This window comes from Bombina bombina, chromosome 4, assembly GCF_027579735.1.
Source record: "Bombina bombina isolate aBomBom1 chromosome 4, aBomBom1.pri, whole genome shotgun sequence".
Lineage (NCBI taxonomy): Eukaryota > Metazoa > Chordata > Amphibia > Anura > Bombinatoridae > Bombina > Bombina bombina.
This window is the reverse complement of record NC_069502.1, coordinates 40,264,397-40,283,869: the sequence shown is the minus strand read 5'-3', so window position 1 is coordinate 40,283,869 and position 19,473 is coordinate 40,264,397. Positions and strand designations below refer to the sequence as shown.

General features: G+C 45.1%; 1 protein-coding gene across 1 annotated transcript in view; it reads left to right on the top strand.

The window, feature by feature from the left end:
• The window catches only part of DTNB (dystrobrevin beta), a 983,126-nt gene that overhangs the window by 402,092 nt on the left and 561,561 nt on the right, over positions 1-19,473 (top strand). The window lies entirely within an intron of this gene.

Here is a 19,473-nt window from a genome sequence, read left to right as displayed (position 1 = left end):
TTATTTATTATCCATCGACTTGCATTTTTTCCAATTAGTTCTGTGTTGTGCACAACTCCACTGGAAAGAGCACAATGAACTAGCAGTCTCCTGTTGTGAAAAGCAAATACAAATGCATGTGATAAGAGGCTGTCTGTATTGGCTGAGAAATAGGCAGAAATTTAGAGGTTTAAATGTTATAAAGTAAATTAATATAACAATGTTGGTTGTGCAAAGCTGGGGAATGGGTAGTAAAGGCATTATCTAACTTTTTAAGCAATAACATTTTGGTGTTGACTGTCCCTTTAACAGGGGACAGACAGAGCTTAGAAGTTTACCATGCGGAATTGTGCAGCCTCTTTTAGCTCACTTGCGCCTCTCACCAAGCAGACATTTCTGTACTGTCAGGGAAGGACAAGACTGGTATTTCTCCAACATAGGTGTGTCCGGTCCACGGCGTCATCCTTACTTGTGGGATATTCTCTTCCCCAACAGGAAATGGCAAAGAGCCCAGCAAAGCTGGTCACATGATCCCTCCTAGGCTCCGCCTACCCCAGTCATTCTCTTTGCCGTTGTACAGGCAACATCTCCACGGAGATGGCTTAGAGTTTTTTAGTGTTTAACTGTAGTTTTTATTATTCAATCAAGAGTTTGTTATTTTGAAATAGTGCTGGTATGTACTATTTACTCAGAAACAGAAAAGAGATGAAGATTTCTGTTTGTATGAGGAAAATGATTTTAGCAACCGTCACTAAAATCCATGGCTGTTCCACACAGGACTGTTGAGAGCAATTAACTTCAGTTGGGGGAACAGTGAGCAGTCTCTTGCTGCTTGAGGTATGACACATTCTAACAAGACGATGTAATGCTGGAAGCTGTCATTTTCCCTATGGGATCCGGTAAGCCATGTTTATTACGATCGTAAATAAGGGCTTCACAAGGGCTTATTAAGACTGTAGACTCTTTCTGGGCTAAATCGATTCATTATTAACACATATTTAGCCTTGAGGAATCATTTTATTTGGGTATTTTGATATAATAATATCGGCAGGCACTGTTTTAGACACCTTATTCTTTAGGGGCTTTCCCAAAGCATAGGCAGAGCCTCATTTTCGCGCCGGTGTTGCGCACTTGTTTTTGAGAGGCATGGCATGCAGTCGCATGTGAGAGGAGCTCTGATACTTAGAAAAGACTTTCTGAAGGCGTCATTTGGTATCGTATTCCCCTTTGGGCTTGGTTGGGTCTCAGCAAAGCAGATACCAGGGACTGTAAAGGGGTTAAAGTTCAAAACGGCTCCGGTTCCGCTATTTTAAGGGTTAAAGCTTCCAAATTTGGTGTGCAATACTTTTAAGGCTTTAAGACACTGTGGTGAAAATTTGGTGAATTTTGAACAATTCCTTCATGTTTTTTCGCAATTGCAGTAATAAAGTGTGTTCAGTTTAAAATTTAAAGTGACAGTAACGGTTTTATTTTAAAACGTTTTTTGTACTTTGTTATCAAGTTTATGCCTGTTTAACATGTCTGAACTACCAGATAGACTGTGTTCTGAATGTGGGGAAGCCAGAATTCCTATTCATTTAAATAAATGTGATTTATGTGACAATGACAATGATGCCCAAGATGATTCCTCAAGTGAGGGGAGTAAGCATGGTACTGCATCATTCCCTCCTTCGTCTACACGAGTCTTGCCCACTCAGGAGGCCCCTAGTACATCTAGCGCGCCAATACTCCTTACTATGCAACAATTAACGGCTGTAATGGATAATTCTGTCAAAAACATTTTAGCCAAAATGAACACTTATCAGCGTAAGCGCGACTGCTCTGTTTTAGATACTGAAGAGCATGACGACGCTGATAATAATGTTTCTGAAGGGCCCCTAACCCAGTCTGATGGGGCCAGGGAGGTTTTGTCTGAGGGAGAAATTTCTGATTCAGGGAACATTTCTCAACAAGCTGAACCTGATGTGATTACATTTAAATTTAAGTTGGAACATCTCCGCATTCTGCTTAAGGAGGTATTATCCACTCTGGATGATTGTGACAAGTTGGTCATCCCAGAGAAACTATGTAAAATGGACAAGTTCCTAGAGGTGCCGGGGCTCCCAGAAGCTTTTCCTATACCCAAGCGGGTGGCGGACATTGTTAATAAAGAATGGGAAAGGCCCGGTATTCCTTTCGTCCCTCCCCCCATATTTAAAAAATTGTTTCCTATGGTCGACCCCAGAAAGGACTTATGGCAGACAGTCCCCAAGGTCGAGGGAGCGGTTTCCACTTTAAACAAATGCACCACTATACCCATAGAGGATAGTTGTGCTTTCAAAGATCCTATGGATAAAAAATTAGAAGGTTTGCTTAAAAAGATGTTTGTTCAGCAGGGTTACCTTCTACAACCAATTTCATGCATTGTCCCTGTCGCTACAGCCGCATGTTTCTGGTTCGATGAGCTGATAAAGGCGGTCGATAGTGATTCTCCTCCTTATGAGGAGATTATGGACAGAATCAATGCTCTCAAATTGGCTAATTCTTTTACCCTAGACGCCACTTTGCAATTGGCTAGGTTAGCGGCTAAGAATTCTGGGTTTGCTATTGTGGCGCGCAGAGCGCTTTGGTTGAAATCTTGGTCGGCTGATGCGTCTTCCAAGAACAAGCTACTTAACATTCCTTTCAAGGGGAAAACGCTGTTTGGCCCTGACTTGAAAGAGATTATCTCTGATATCACTGGGGGTAAGGGCCACGCCCTTCCTCAGGATCGGCCTTTCAAGGCAAAAAATAAACCTAATTTTCGTCCCTTTCGTAGAAACGGACCAGCCCAAAGTGCTACGTCCTCTAAGCAAGAGGGTAATACTTCTCAAGCCAAGCCAGCTTGGAGACCAATGCAAGGCTGGAACAAGGGAAAGCAGGCCAAGAAACCTGCCACTGCTACCAAGACAGCATGAAATGTTGGCCCCCGATCCGGGACCGGATCTGGTGGGGGGCAGACTCTCTCTCTTCGCTCAGGCTTGGGCAAGAGATGTTCTGGATCCTTGGGCGCTAGAAATAGTCTCCCAAGGTTATCTTCTGGAATTCAAGGGGCTTCCCCCAAGGGGGAGGTTCCACAGGTCTCAGTTGTCTTCAGACCACATAAAAAGACAGGCATTCTTACATTGTGTAGAAGACCTGTTAAAAATGGGAGTGATTCATCCTGTTCCATTAAGAGAACAAGGGATGGGGTTCTACTCCAATCTGTTCATAGTTCCCAAAAAAGAGGGAACGTTCAGACCAATCTTAGATCTCAAGATCTTAAACAAGTTTCTCAAGGTTCCATCGTTCAAGATGGAAACCATTCGAACTATTCTTCCTTCCATCCAGGAAGGTCAATTCATGACCACGGTGGATTTAAAGGATGCGTATCTACATATTCCTATCCACAAGGAACATCATCGGTTCCTAAGGTTCGCATTCCTGGACAAGCATTACCAGTTCGTGGCGCTTCCTTTCGGATTAGCCACTGCTCCAAGGATTTTCACAAAGGTACTAGGGTCCCTTCTAGCTGTGCTAAGACCAAGGGGCATTGCTGTAGTACCTTACTTGGACGACATTCTGATTCAAGCGTCGTCCCTTCCTCAAGCAAAGGCTCACACGGACATTGTCCTGGCCTTTCTCAGATCTCACGGATGGAAAGTGAACGTGGAAAAGAGTTCTCTATCTCCGTCAACAAGGGTTCCCTTCTTGGGAACAATAATAGACTCCTTAGAAATGAGGATATTTCTGACAGAGGCCAGAAAAACAAAACTTCTAGACTCTTGTCGGATACTTCATTCCGTTCCTCTTCCTTCCATAGCTCAGTGCATGGAAGTGATCGGGTTGATGGTAGCGGCAATGGACATCGTTCCTTTTGCGCGCATTCATCTAAGACCATTACAACTGTGCATGCTCAGTCAGTGGAATGGGGATTATACAGACTTGTCTCCGAAGATACAAGTAAATCAGAGGACCAGAGACTCACTCCGTTGGTGGCTGTCCCTGGACAACCTGTCACAAGGGATGACATTCCGCAGACCAGAGTGGGTCATTGTCACGACCGACGCCAGTCTGATGGGCTGGGGCGCGGTCTGGGGATCCCTGAAAGCTCAGGGTCTTTGGTCTCGGGAAGAATCTCTTCTACCGATAAATATTCTGAAACTGAGAGCGATATTCAATGCTCTCAAGGCTTGGCCTCAGCTAGCGAGGGCCAAGTTCATACGGTTTCAATCAGACAACATGACAACTGTTGCGTACATCAACCATCAGGGGGGAACAAGGAGTTCCCTAGCGATGGAAGAAGTGACCAAAATCATTCTATGGGCGGAGTCTCACTCCTGCCACCTGTCTGCTATCCACATCCCAGGAGTGGAAAATTGGGAAGCGGATTTTCTGAGTCGTCAGACATTGCATCCGGGGGAGTGGGAACTCCATCCGGAAATCTTTGCCCAAGTCACTCAGCTGTGGGGCATTCCAGACATGGATCTGATGGCCTCTCGTCAGAACTTCAAAGTTCCTTGCTACGGGTCCAGATCCAGGGATCCCAAGGCGGCTCTAGTGGATGCACTAGTAGCACCTTGGACCTTCAAACTAGCTTATGTGTTCCCGCCGTTTCCTCTCATCCCCAGGCTGGTAGCCAGGATCAATCAGGAGAGGGCGTCGGTGATCTTGATAGCTCCTGCGTGGCCACGCAGGACTTGGTATGCAGATCTGGTGAATATGTCATCGGCTCCACCTTGGAAGCTACCTTTGAGACGAGACCTTCTTGTTCAGGGTCCGTTCGAACATCCGAACCTGGTTTCACTCCAGCTGACTGCTTGGAGATTGAACGCTTGATCTTATCGAAGCGAGGGTTCTCAGATTCTGTTATCGATACTCTTGTTCAGGCCAGAAAGCCTGTAACTAGAAAGATTTACCACAAAATTTGGAAAAAATATATCTGTTGGTGTGAATCTAAAGGATTCCCTTGGGACAAGGTTAAGATTCCTAAGATTCTATCCTTCCTTCAAGAAGGATTGGAAAAAGGATTATCTGCAAGTTCCCTGAAGGGACAGATTTCTGCCTTGTCTGTGTTACTTCACAAAAAGCTGGCAGCTGTGCCAGATGTTCAAGCCTTTGTTCAGGCTCTGGTTAGAATTAAGCCTGTTTACAAACCTTTGACTCCTCCTTGGAGTCTCAATTTAGTTCTTTCAGTTCTTCAGGGGGTTCCGTTTGAACCCTTACATTCCGTTGATATTAAGTTATTATCTTGGAAAGTTTTGTTTTTAGTTGCAATTTCTTCTGCTAGAAGAGTTTCAGAATTATCTGCTCTGCAGTGTTCTCCTCCTTATCTGGTGTTCCATGCAGATAAGGTGGTTTTACGTACTAAACCTGGTTTTCTTCCAAAAGTTGTTTCTAACAAAAACATTAACCAGGAGATTATCGTACCTTCTCTGTGTCCGAAACCAGTTTCAAAGAAGGAACGTTTGTTGCACAATTTGGATGTTGTTCGCGCTCTAAAATTCTATTTAGATGCTTCAAAGGATTTTAGACAAACATCTTCCTTGTTTGTTGTTTATTCCGGTAAAAGGAGAGGTCAAAAAGCAACTTCTACCTCTCTCTCTTTTTGGATTAAAAGCATCATCAGATTGGCTTACGAGACTGCCGGACGGCAGCCTCCCGAAAGAATCACAGCTCATTCCACTAGGGCTGTGGCTTCCACATGGGCCTTCAAGAACGAGGCTTCTGTTGATCAGATATGTAGGGCAGCGACTTGGTCTTCACTGCACACTTTTACCAAATTTTACAAGTTTGATACTTTTGCTTCTTCTGAGGCTATTTTTGGGAGAAAGGTTTTGCAAACCGTGGTGCCTTCCATTTAGGTGACCTGATTTGCTCCCTCCCTTCATCCGTGTCCTAAAGCTTTGGTATTGGTTCCCACAAGTAAGGATGACGCCGTGGACCGGACACACCTATGTTGGAGAAAACAGAATTTATGTTTACCTGATAAATTACTTTCTCCAACGGTGTGTCCGGTCCACGGCCCGCCCTGGTTTTTTTAATCAGGTCTGATAATTTATTTTCTTTAACTACAGTCACCACGGTACCATATGGTTTCTCCTATGCAAATATTCCTCCTTAACGTCGGTCGAATGACTGGGGTAGGCGGAGCCTAGGAGGGATCATGTGACCAGCTTTGCTGGGCTCTTTGCCATTTCCTGTTGGGGAAGAGAATATCCCACAAGTAAGGATGACGCCGTGGACCGGACACACCGTTGGAGAAAGTAATTTATCAGGTAAACATAAATTCTGTTATACAGGATTTGTCTCCTCTGTATAATGCATATTGCACTTCAGAGACTATACCCTAACTGGCACTGCCCTCTCAAACTGTTTTTTTTTTCCATTTTGTCTTCATGCGCAGTGTTTATCTTTGTTTTCTTGCACAATAAAAAGTACAGTAGAAAGTGTCTTCCAAATGAAGTGGGTCAGCAATACAAAATAAACATGATGTAGACTAATTATCTGGTTAAGCCCAAACACCCGATTGGCTATAATGTTTCATGTTTGCACCAGTGTTTTTATTTACTCTCCATCCCACCTCTGCCACCAGAAGCCAGCGTGTGCGCCCCCTTGCTGGGTAAAATGTTATCTTTCTTCTACAAGATACGACGAGTCCACGGATTTCATCCTTACTTGTGGGATATTATCCTTCTGCTAACAGGAAGTGGCAAAGAGCACCACAGCAGAGCTGTATATATAGCTCCTCCCTTCCCCTCCACCCCAGTCATTCTCTTTGCCTATGTTAGTTATAGGAAGAGGTAAAGTGAGGTGTTAGTTTTAGATTCTTCAATCAAGAAGTTTTTTATTTTAAATGGTACCGGTGCGTACTATTTTCCTCAGGGGGTTATGGAAGAAGATTTCTGCCCTGAGTTTGATGATCTTAGCAGCTGTAACTAAGATCCACGCTGGTTCCCACAAGACTTCTGAAGGTAACAGATGAGACATCTTCAGTGTGGAGACCGGTTTCATGCTATAAGCAGCATTCAGGTATGTGCAGCCTTTTATTTCTCAGGAGACTTGATATATCAGAACTGGCTGGCATGTATTTCCCTGTATGGGAATGGGGTAATCAGTAATCCTATTTTACAGAAGGGTGTTACTGGAGTCCCTGGATTTTATTTATAGATAGTTGACATAATATGGGCATTATATGACACTATGGGAGAGGCAAGAAAAACGGTTCTTAACATTTTTATTTTTGGCAATAACCTGTTTACTGGTGTGTTTGAGGGTGTACATTGTGTTTGTTAACTTGTGTGTAAAACCGCCTCCCCATGTGGTTGTGTTTGGGCCTACTACGGCATCGACCTTAAGGGGCAGGGCGGGGCTTGTTTTTCGTGCGCTCAGATGCGCACTTCCTTCAGACTAGGCAGCAGCAAGCAGTTACTCCTGTGGCTCCTGGACTTTGAAACTCTGGTCCGGAGTGTTGGAAAGTTGTTTCGAAGTACCCTGGGGGCAGGTACGCGCCACAGCAGAGCTGTGGCGAGGTGCAGAGGGTATTTTTGACTGTAAACTGACAAGTTGTTGATCTAAGTACTTTAGAGCCTTATTTCTCCCCTTACTACAGGGGTGCAGTAATTTTTGGATAAACCAACAAATTTAAGTTAAATTTGGAGGTAATTTAACGTTATTTAAGCAGTTTGGAAAAATTGTTCACTTTTTATTTTCTTAAAGGCGCAGTACACGTTTTTCAAAAGTTTATTTTAAGCAATATATAAAGTGTTTAAACGACTTCTGTGGTTATTACTAGTCTGTTTAAACATGTCTGACATTGAGGTATCTGAATCTCATTGTTCTATGTGTTTTTGGAAGCTATTGTGTAACTCTTGTACTGAAAGAGCCTTACATTGTAAAGACCATATATTAGGTCAAGCTAGTGTGCCTAAGGATGATTCTCAGTCTGAAGAGAATCAGGATTTGCCATCCAATTCTTCCCAAGTGTCACAATCTTTAACGCCCACACAAGCGACTCCAAGTACTTCTAGTGCGTCTAATTCTTTTACTCTGCAGGAGATGGCTGCAATTCTTTTACTCTGCAGGAGATGGCTGCAGTGATGTCAACTACCCTTACAGAGGTATTATCTAAATTACCATTGTTACAGGGTAAACGCAGTAGGTCAGGTATTAATGTAAATACTGAATCATTTTTCAGATGAATTTTTAAATGAACATCATCATTCTGATTCTGATAATGGTTCTTCTGGTTCAGAGGATTCTCTCTCAGAGGTTGATGCTGATAAATCTTCATATTTATTTAAAATGAAATTTATTCGTTCTTTACTTAAAGAAGTCCTAATTGCATTAGAAATTGAGGATTCTGGTCCTCTTGATACTAAATCTAAATGTTTAGATAAGGTTTTTAAATCTCCTGTAGTTATTTCTGAAGTAATTTCCAGGGAATGGAATAATTTGGGTAATTCATTTACTCCTTCTAAACGTTTTAAGCAATTATATCCTGTGCCATCTGACAGATTAGAGTTTTGGGACAAAATCCCTAAAGTTGATGGGGCTGTCTCTACTCTTGTTAAGCGTACTATTCCTACGGCAGATGGTACTTCCTTAAGGATCCTTTAGATAGGAAAATTGAATCCTTTCTAAGAAAAGTTTACTTGTGTTCAGGTAATCTTCTTAGACCTGCTATATCTTTAGTGGATGTTGCTGCAGCTTCATCTTTTGGTTAGAAGCTTTAGCGCAACAAGTAACAGATCATAATTCTCATAGCATTTTTATTCTTCAACATGCTAATAATTTTATTTGTATTGCCATCTTTGATATCATTAGAGTTGATGTCAGGTATATGTCTCTAGCTATTTTAGCTAGAAGAGCTTTTTGGCTTAAGACTTGGAATGCTGTTATGTCTTCTAAGTCTACTCTGCTTTCCCTTTCTTTCCAGGGTAATGATCGTTTTCGTTCCTTTTGTCACAACAAGGAACAAAAACCTGATCCTTCATCCTCAGGAGCGGTATCAGTTTGGAAACCATCTCCAGTCTGGAATAAATCCAAGCCTTTTAGAAAATCAAAGCCAGCTCCTAAGTCCACATGAAGGTGCGGCCCTCATTCCAGCTCAGCTGGTAGGGGGCAGATTACGTTTTTTCTAAGAAATTTGGATCAATTCCGTTCTCAATCTTTGGATTCAGAACATTGTTTCAGAAGGGTACAGAATTGGCTTCAAGATAAGGCCTCTTGCAAAGAGATTTTTTCTTTCCCGTGTCCCAGTAAACCCAGCGAAGGCTCAAGCATTTCTGAAATGTGTTTCAGATCTAGAGTTGACTGGAGTAATTTTGCCAGTTCCAGTTCTGGAACAGGGACTGGGGTTTTATTCAAATCTCTTCATTGTACCAAAGAAGGAAAATTCCTTCAGACCAGTTCTGGATCTAAAAATATTGAATCGTTATGTAAGGATACCAACATTCAAAATGGTAACTGTAAGGACTATCCTGCCTTTTGTTCAACAAGGGCATTATATGTCTACTATAGATTTACAGGATGCATATCTGCATATTCCGATTCATCCAGATCACTATCAGTTTCTGAGATTCTCTTTCCTAGACAAGCATTACCAGTTTGTGGCTCTGCCGTTTGGCCTAGCTACAGCTCCAAGAATTTTTTACGAAGGTTCTCGGTGCCCTTCTGTCTGTAATCAGAGAACAGGGTATTGTGGTATTCCTTATTTGGACGATATCTTGGTACTTGCTCAGTCTTCATATTTAGCAGAATCTCATTCGAATCGACTTGTGTTGTTTCTTCAACATCATGGTTGGAGGATCAATTTACCAAAAAGTTCATTGATTCCTCAGACTTAGGTAACCTTTTTAGGTTTCCAGATAGATTCAGTGTCCATGACTCTGTCTTTGACAGACAAGAGACGTCTAAAATTGATATTGGCTTGTCGAAACCTTCAGTCACAATCATTCCCTTCGGTACCCTTATGCATGGAAATTCTAGGTCTTATGACTGCTGCATCGGACGCGATCCCCTTTGCTCGTTTTCACATGCGACCTCTTCAGCTCTGTATGCTGAATCAATGGTGCAGGGATTACACAAAGATATAATTTAATTTAATGATTTAATTTGTTTAAAACAATGTTAGATCTTAACAAATTTGTCCGAAATTTGACACTCTGTAAGCACTTCAAAATGGACAATTCAGAAAGGTTTATGGAACAACCCCAGGGGCAAACAATCTCTAATATATAAATAAAAAGAGAGAAGCGCTCAACCTGGGAACGAACAATAGCATAATAGCTTGTTCTATGGCTAGTTACCACCCTAGAAGCAGCCTCTTTTTGCTCAATGTGTGCCTTTCACAGAGAAGAACTTTCCTGTAGCATATCAGTCTGATCCTGACTTCACAGTACAGTCCAGCCCCGAAATACCAGGCAATCCCTCTCTGAACAAGAGAAACAGCAAAACCCCAGACGTACGTTTCGGCCTATTGTGGGCCTCGTCAGTGAGGTGCAGCCATATCCCTCTAGGCACACTGAGCAACGGGTCCACGTCTGGATTCCCGCATCACACTTAGGGAGACTTCCCTAAGTGTCATAACTTGCATAAATAAAAAGAGAGAAGCGCTCAACCTGGAAACGAACAATAGCATAATAGCTTGTTCTATGGCTATTTACCACCCTAGAAGCAGCCTCTTTTTGCTCAATGTGTGCCTTTCACAGAGAAGAACTTTCCTGTAGCATATCAGTCTGATCCTGACTTCACAGTACAGTCCAGCCCCGAAATACCAGGCAATCCCTCTCTGAACAAGAGAAACAGCAAAACCCCAGACGTACGTTTCGGCCTATTGTGGGCCTCGTCAGTGAGGTGCAGCCATATCCCTCTAGGCACACTGAGCAACGGGTCCACGTCTGGATTCCCGCATCACACTTAGGGAGACTTCCCTAAGTGTCATAACTTGCATAAATAAAAAGAGAGAAGCGCTCAACCTGGGAACGAACAATAGCATAATAGCTTGTTCTATGGCTAGTTACCACCCTAGAAGCAGCCTCTTTTTGCTCAATGTGTGCCTTTCACAGAGAAGAACTTTCCTGTAGCATATCAGTCTGATCCTGACTTCACAGTACAGTCCAGCCCCGAAATACCAGGCAATCCCTCTCTGAACAAGAGAAACAGCAAAACCCCAGACGTACGTTTCGGCCTATTGTGGGCCTCGTCAGTGAGGTGCAGCCATATCCCTCTAGGCACACTGAGCAACGGGTCCACGTCTGGATTCCCGCATCACACTTAGGGAGACTTCCCTAAGTGTCATAACTTGCATAAATAAAAAGAGAGAAGCGCTCAACCTGGGAACGAACAATAGCATAATAGCTTGTTCTATGGCTAGTTACCACCCTAGAAGCAGCCTCTTTTTGCTCAATGTGTGCCTTTCACAGAGAAGAACTTTCCTGTAGCATATCAGTCTGATCCTGACTTCACAGTACAGTCCAGCCCCGAAATACCAGGCAATCCCTCTCTGAACAAGAGAAACGGCAAAACCCCAGACGTACGTTTCGGCCTATTGTGGGCCTCGTCAGTGAGGTGCAGCCATATCCCTCTAGGCACACTGAGCAACGGGTCCACGTCTGGATTCCCGCATCACACTTAGGGAGACTTCCCTAAGTGTCATAACTTGCATAAATAAAAAGAGAGAAGCGCTCAACCTGGGAACGAACAATAGCATAATAGCTTGTTCTATGGCTAGTTACCACCCTAGAAGCAGCCTCTTTTTGCTCAATGTGTGCCTTTCTCAGAGAAGAACTTTCCTGTAGCATATCAGTCTGATCCTGACTTCACAGTACAGTCCAGCCCCGAAATACCAGGCAATCCCTCTCTGAACAAGAGAAACAGCAAAACCCCAGACGTACGTTTCGGCCTATTGTGGGCCTCGTCAGTGAGGTGCAGCCATATCCCTCTAGGCACACTGAGCAACGGGTCCACGTCTGGATTCCCGCATCACACTTAGGGAGACTTCCCTAAGTGTCATAACTTGCATAAATAAAAAGAGAGAAGCGCTCAACCTGGGAACGAACAATAGCATAATAGCTTGTTCTATGGCTAGTTACCACCCTAGAAGCAGCCTCTTTTTGCTCAATGTGTGCCTTTCACAGAGAAGAACTTTCCTGTAGCATATCAGTCTGATCCTGACTTCACAGTACAGTCCAGCCCCGAAATACCAGGCAATCCCTCTCTGAACAAGAGAAACAGCAAAACCCCAGACGTACGTTTCGGCCTATTGTGGGCCTCGTCAGTGAGGTGCAGCCATATCCCTCTAGGCACACTGAGCAACGGGTCCACGTCTGGATTCCCGCATCACACTTAGGGAGACTTCCCTAAGTGTCATAACTTGCATAAATAAAAAGAGAGAAGCGCTCAACCTGGGAACGAACAATAGCATAATAGCTTGTTCTATGGCTAGTTACCACCCTAGAAGCAGCCTCTTTTTGCTCAATGTGTGCCTTTCACAGAGAAGAACTTTCCTGTAGCATATCAGTCTGATCCTGACTTCACAGTACAGTCCAGCCCCGAAATACCAGGCAATCCCTCTCTGAACAAGAGAAACAGCAAAACCCCAGACGTACATTTCTGCCTATTGTGGGCCTCGTCAGTGAGGTGCAGCCATATCCCTCTAGGCACACTGAGCAACGGGTCCACGTCTGGATTCCCGCATCACACTTAGGAAGACTTCCCTAAGTGTCATAACTTGCATAAATAAAAAGAGAGAAGCGCTCAACCTGGGAACGAACAATAGCATAATAGCTTGTTCTATGGCTAGTTACCACCCTAGAAGCAGCCTTTTTTTGCTCAATGTGTGCCTTTCACAGAGAAGAACTTTCCTGTAGCATATCAGTCTGATCCTGACTTCACAGTACAGTCCAGCCCCGAAATACCAGGCAATCCCTCTCTGAACAAGAGAAACAGCAAAACCCCAGACGTACGTTTCGGCCTATTGTGGGCCTCGTCAGTGAGGTGCAGCCATATCCCTCTAGGCACACTGAGCAACGGGTCCACGTCTGGATTCCCGCATCACACTTAGGGAGACTTCCCTAAGTGTCATAACTTGCATAAATAAAAAGAGAGAAGCGCTCAACCTGGGAACGAACAATAGCATAATAGCTTGTTCTATGGCTAGTTACCACCCTAGAAGCAGCCTCTTTTTGCTCAATGTGTGCCTTTCACAGAGAAGAACTTTCCTGTAGCATATCAGTCTGATCCTGACTTCACAGTACAGTCCAGCCCCGAAATACCAGGCAATCCCTCTCTGAACAAGAGAAACAGCAAAACCCCAGACGTACGTTTCGGCCTATTGTGGGCCTCGTCAGTGAGGTGCAGCCATATCCCTCTAGGCACACTGAGCAACGGGTCCACGTCTGGATTCCCGCATCACACTTAGGGAGACTTCCCTAAGTGTCATAACTTGCATAAATAAAAAGAGAGAAGCGCTCAACCTGGGAACGAACAATAGCATAATAGCTTGTTCTATGGCTAGTTACCACCCTAGAAGCAGCCTCTTTTTGCTCAATGTGTGCCTTTCACAGAGAAGAACTTTCCTGTAGCATATCAGTCTGATCCTGACTTCACAGTACAGTGCAGCCCCGAAATACCAGGCAATCCCTCTCTGAACAAGAGAAACAGCAAAACCCCAGACGTACGTTTCGGCCTATTGTGGGCCTCGTCAGTGAGGTGCAGCCATATCCCTCTAGGCACACTGAGCAACGGGTCCACGTCTGGATTCCCGCATCACACTTAGGGAGACTTCCCTAAGTGTCATAACTTGCATAAATAAAAAGAGAGAAGCGCTCAACCTGGGAACGAACAATAGCATAATAGCTTGTTCTATGGCTAGTTACCACCCTAGAAGCAGCCTCTTTTTGCTCAATGTGTGCCTTTCACAGAGAAGAACTTTCCTGTAGCATATCAGTCTGATCCTGACTTCACAGTACAGTCCAGCCCCGAAATACCAGGCAATCCCTCTCTGAACAAGAGAAACAGCAAAACCCCAGACGTACGTTTCGGCCTATTGTGGGCCTCGTCAGTGAGGTGCAGCCATATCCCTCTAGGCACACTGAGCAACGGGTCCACGTCTGGATTCCCGCATCACACTTAGGGAGACTTCCCTAAGTGTCATAACTTGCATAAATAAAAAGAGAGAAGCGCTCAACCTGGGAACGAACAATAGCATAATAGCTTGTTCTATGGCTAGTTACCACCCTAGAAGCAGCCTCTTTTTGCTCAATGTGTGCCTTTCACAGAGAAGAACTTTCCTGTAGCATATCAGTCTGATCCTGACTTCACAGTACAGTCCAGCCCCGAAATACCAGGCAATCCCTCTCTGAACAAGAGAAACAGCAAAACTCCAGACGTACGTTTCGGCCTATTGTGGGCCTCGTCAGTGAGGTGCAGCCATATCCCTCTAGGCACACTGAGCAACGGGTCCACGTCTGGATTCCCGCATCACACTTAGGGAGACTTCCCTAAGTGTCATAACTTGCATAAATAAAAAGAGAGAAGCGCTCAACCTGGGAACGAACAATAGCATAATAGCTTGTTCTATGGCTAGTTACCACCCTAGAAGCAGCCTCTTTTTGCTCAATGTGTGCCTTTCACAGAGAAGAACTTTCCTGTAGCATATCAGTCTGATCCTGACTTCACAGTACAGTCCAGCCCCGAAAGACCAGGCAATCCCTCTCTGAACAAGAGAAACAGCAAAACCCCAGACGTACGTTTCGGCCTATTGTGGGCCTCGTCAGTGAGGTGCAGCCATATCCCTCTAGGCACACTGAGCAACGGGTCCACGTCTGGATTCCCGCATCACACTTAGGGAGACTTCCCTAAGTGTCATAACTTGCATAAATAAAAAGAGAGAAGCGCTCAACCTGGGAACGAACAATAGCATAATAGCTTGTTCTATGGCTAGTTACCACCCTAGAAGCAGCCTCTTTTTGCTCAATGTGTGCCTTTCACAGAGAAGAACTTTCCTGTAGCATATCAGTCTGATCCTGACTTCACAGTACAGTCCAGCCCCGAAATACCAGGCAATCCCTCTCTGAACAAGAGAAACAGCAAAACCCCAGACGTACGTTTCGGCCTATTGTGGGCCTCGTCAGTGAGGTGCAGCCATATCCCTCTAGGCACACTGAGCAACGGGTCCACGTCTGGATTCCCGCATCACACTTAGGGAGACTTCCCTAAGTGTCATAACTTGCATAAATAAAAAGAGAGAAGCGCTCAACCTGGGAACGAACAATAGTATAATAGCTTGTTCTATGGCTAGTTACCACCCTAGAAGCAGCCTCTTTTTGCTCAATGTGTGCCTTTCACAGAGAAGAACTTTCCTGTAGCATATCAGTCTGATCCTGACTTCACAGTACAGTCCAGCCCCGAAATACCAGGCAATCCCTCTCTGAACAAGAGAAACAGCAAAACCCCAGACGTACGTTTCGGCCTATTGTGGGCCTCGTCAGTGAGGTGCAGCCATATCCCTCTAGGCACACTGAGCAACGGGTCCACGTCTGGATTCCCGCATCACACTTAGGGAGACTTCCCTAAGTGTCATAACTTGCATAAATAAAAAGAGAGAAGCGCTCAACCTGGGAACGAACAATAGCATAATAGCTTGTTCTATGGCTAGTTACCACCCTAGAAGCAGCCTCTTTTTGCTCAATGTGTGCCTTTCACAGAGAAGAACTTTCCTGTAGCATATCAGTCTGATCCTGACTTCACAGTACAGTCCAGCCCCGAAATACCAGGCAATCCCTCTCTGAACAAGAGAAACAGCAAAACCCCAGACGTACGTTTCGGCCTATTGTGGGCCTCGTCAGTGAGGTGCAGCCATATCCCTCTAGGCACACTGAGCAACGGGTCCACGTCTGGATTCCCGCATCACACTTAGGGAGACTTCCCTAAGTGTCATAACTTGCATAAATAAAAAGAGAGAAGCGCTCAACCTGGGAACGAACAATAGCATAATAGCTTGTTCTATGGCTAGTTACCACCCTAGAAGCAGCCTCTTTTTGCTCAATGTGTGCCTTTCACAGAGAAGAACTTTCCTGTAGCATATCAGTCTGATCCTGACTTCACAGTACAGTCCAGCCCCGAAATACCAGGCAATCCCTCTCTGAACAAGAGAAACAGCAAAACCCCAGACGTACATTTCTGCCTATTGTGGGCCTCGTCAGTGAGGTGCAGCCATATCCCTCTAGGCACACTGAGCAACGGGTCCACGTCTGGATTCCCGCATCACACTTAGGAAGACTTCCCTAAGTGTCATAACTTGCATAAATAAAAAGAGAGAAGCGCTCAACCTGGGAACGAACAATAGCATAATAGCTTGTTCTATGGCTAGTTACCACCCTAGAAGCAGCCTTTTTTTGCTCAATGTGTGCCTTTCACAGAGAAGAACTTTCCTGTAGCATATCAGTCTGATCCTGACTTCACAGTACAGTCCAGCCCCGAAATACCAGGCAATCCCTCTCTGAACAAGAGAAACAGCAAAACCCCAGACGTACGTTTCGGCCTATTGTGGGCCTCGTCAGTGAGGTGCAGCCATATCCCTCTAGGCACACTGAGCAACGGGTCCACGTCTGGATTCCCGCATCACACTTAGGGAGACTTCCCTAAGTGTCATAACTTGCATAAATAAAAAGAGAGAAGCGCTCAACCTGGGAACGAACAATAGCATAATAGCTTGTTCTATGGCTAGTTACCACCCTAGAAGCAGCCTCTTTTTGCTCAATGTGTGCCTTTCACAGAGAAGAACTTTCCTGTAGCATATCAGTCTGATCCTGACTTCACAGTACAGTCCAGCCCCGAAATACCAGGCAATCCCTCTCTGAACAAGAGAAACAGCAAAACCCCAGACGTACGTTTCGGCCTATTGTGGGCCTCGTCAGTGAGGTGCAGCCATATCCCTCTAGGCACACTGAGCAACGGGTCCACGTCTGGATTCCCGCATCACACTTAGGGAGACTTCCCTAAGTGTCATAACTTGCATAAATAAAAAGAGAGAAGCGCTCAACCTGGGAACGAACAATAGCATAATAGCTTGTTCTATGGCTAGTTACCACCCTAGAAGCAGCCTCTTTTTGCTCAATGTGTGCCTTTCACAGAGAAGAACTTTCCTGTAGCATATCAGTCTGATCCTGACTTCACAGTACAGTGCAGCCCCGAAATACCAGGCAATCCCTCTCTGAACAAGAGAAACAGCAAAACCCCAGACGTACGTTTCGGCCTATTGTGGGCCTCGTCAGTGAGGTGCAGCCATATCCCTCTAGGCACACTGAGCAACGGGTCCACGTCTGGATTCCCGCATCACACTTAGGGAGACTTCCCTAAGTGTCATAACTTGCATAAATAAAAAGAGAGAAGCGCTCAACCTGGGAACGAACAATAGCATAATAGCTTGTTCTATGGCTAGTTACCACCCTAGAAGCAGCCTCTTTTTGCTCAATGTGTGCCTTTCACAGAGAAGAACTTTCCTGTAGCATATCAGTCTGATCCTGACTTCACAGTACAGTCCAGCCCCGAAATACCAGGCAATCCCTCTCTGAACAAGAGAAACAGCAAAACCCCAGACGTACGTTTCGGCCTATTGTGGGCCTCGTCAGTGAGGTGCAGCCATATCCCTCTAGGCACACTGAGCAACGGGTCCACGTCTGGATTCCCGCATCACACTTAGGGAGACTTCCCTAAGTGTCATAACTTGCATAAATAAAAAGAGAGAAGCGCTCAACCTGGGAACGAACAATAGCATAATAGCTTGTTCTATGGCTAGTTACCACCCTAGAAGCAGCCTCTTTTTGCTCAATGTGTGCCTTTCACAGAGAAGAACTTTCCTGTAGCATATCAGTCTGATCCTGACTTCACAGTACAGTCCAGCCCCGAAATACCAGGCAATCCCTCTCTGAACAAGAGAAACAGCAAAACTCCAGACGTACGTTTCGGCCTATTGTGGGCCTCGTCAGTGAGGTGCAGCCATATCCCTCTAGGCACACTGAGCAACGGGTCCACGTCTGGATTCCCGCATCACACTTAGGGAGACTTCCCTAAGTGTCATAACTTGCATAAATAAAAAGAGAGAAGCGCTCAACCTGGGAACGAACAATAGCATAATAGCTTGTTCTATGGCTAGTTACCACCCTAGAAGCAGCCTCTTTTTGCTCAATGTGTGCCTTTCACAGAGAAGAACTTTCCTGTAGCATATCAGTCTGATCCTGACTTCACAGTACAGTCCAGCCCCGAAATACCAGGCAATCCCTCTCTGAACAAGAGAAACAGCAAAACCCCAGACGTACGTTTCGGCCTATTGTGGGCCTCGTCAGTGAGGTGCAGCCATATCCCTCTAGGCACACTGAGCAACGGGTCCACGTCTGGATTCCCGCATCACACTTAGGGAGACTTCCCTAAGTGTCATAACTTGCATAAATAAAAAGAGAGAAGCGCTCAACCTGGGAACGAACAATAGCATAATAGCTTGTTCTATGGCTAGTTACCACCCTAGAAGCAGCCTCTTTTTGCTCAATGTGTGCCTTTCACAGAGAAGAACTTTCCTGTAGCATATCAGTCTGATCCTGACTTCACAGTACAGTCCAGCCCCGAAATACCAGGCAATCCCTCTCTGAACAAGAGAAACAGCAAAACCCCAGACGTACGTTTCGGCCTATTGTGGGCCTCGTCAGTGAGGTGCAGCCATATCCCTCTAGGCACACTGAGCAACGGGTCCACGTCTGGATTCCCGCATCACACTTAGGGAGACTTCCCTAAGTGTCATAACTTGCATAAATAAAAAGAGAGAAGCGCTCAACCTGGGAACGAACAATAGTATAATAGCTTGTTCTATGGCTAGTTACCACCCTAGAAGCAGCCTCTTTTTGCTCAATGTGTGCCTTTCACAGAGAAGAACTTTCCTGTAGCATATCAGTCTGATCCTGACTTCACAGTACAGTCCAGCCCCGAAATACCAGGCAATCCCTCTCTGAACAAGAGAAACAGCAAAACCCCAGACGTACGTTTCGGCCTATTGTGGGCCTCGTCAGTGAGGTGCAGCCATATCCCTCTAGGCACACTGAGCAACGGGTCCACGTCTGGATTCCCGCATCACACTTAGGGAGACTTCCCTAAGTGTCATAACTTGCATAAATAAAAAGAGAGAAGCGCTCAACCTGGGAACGAACAATAGCATAATAGCTTGTTCTATGGCTAGTTACCACCCTAGAAGCAGCCTCTTTTTGCTCAATGTGTGCCTTTCACAGAGAAGAACTTTCCTGTAGCATATCAGTCTGATCCTGACTTCACAGTACAGTCCAGCCCCGAAATACCAGGCAATCCCTCTCTGAACAAGAGAAACAGCAAAACCCCAGACGTACGTTTCGGCCTATTGTGGGCCTCGTCAGTGAGGTGCAGCCATATCCCTCTAGGCACACTGAGCAACGGGTCCACGTCTGGATTCCCGCATCACACTTAGGGAGA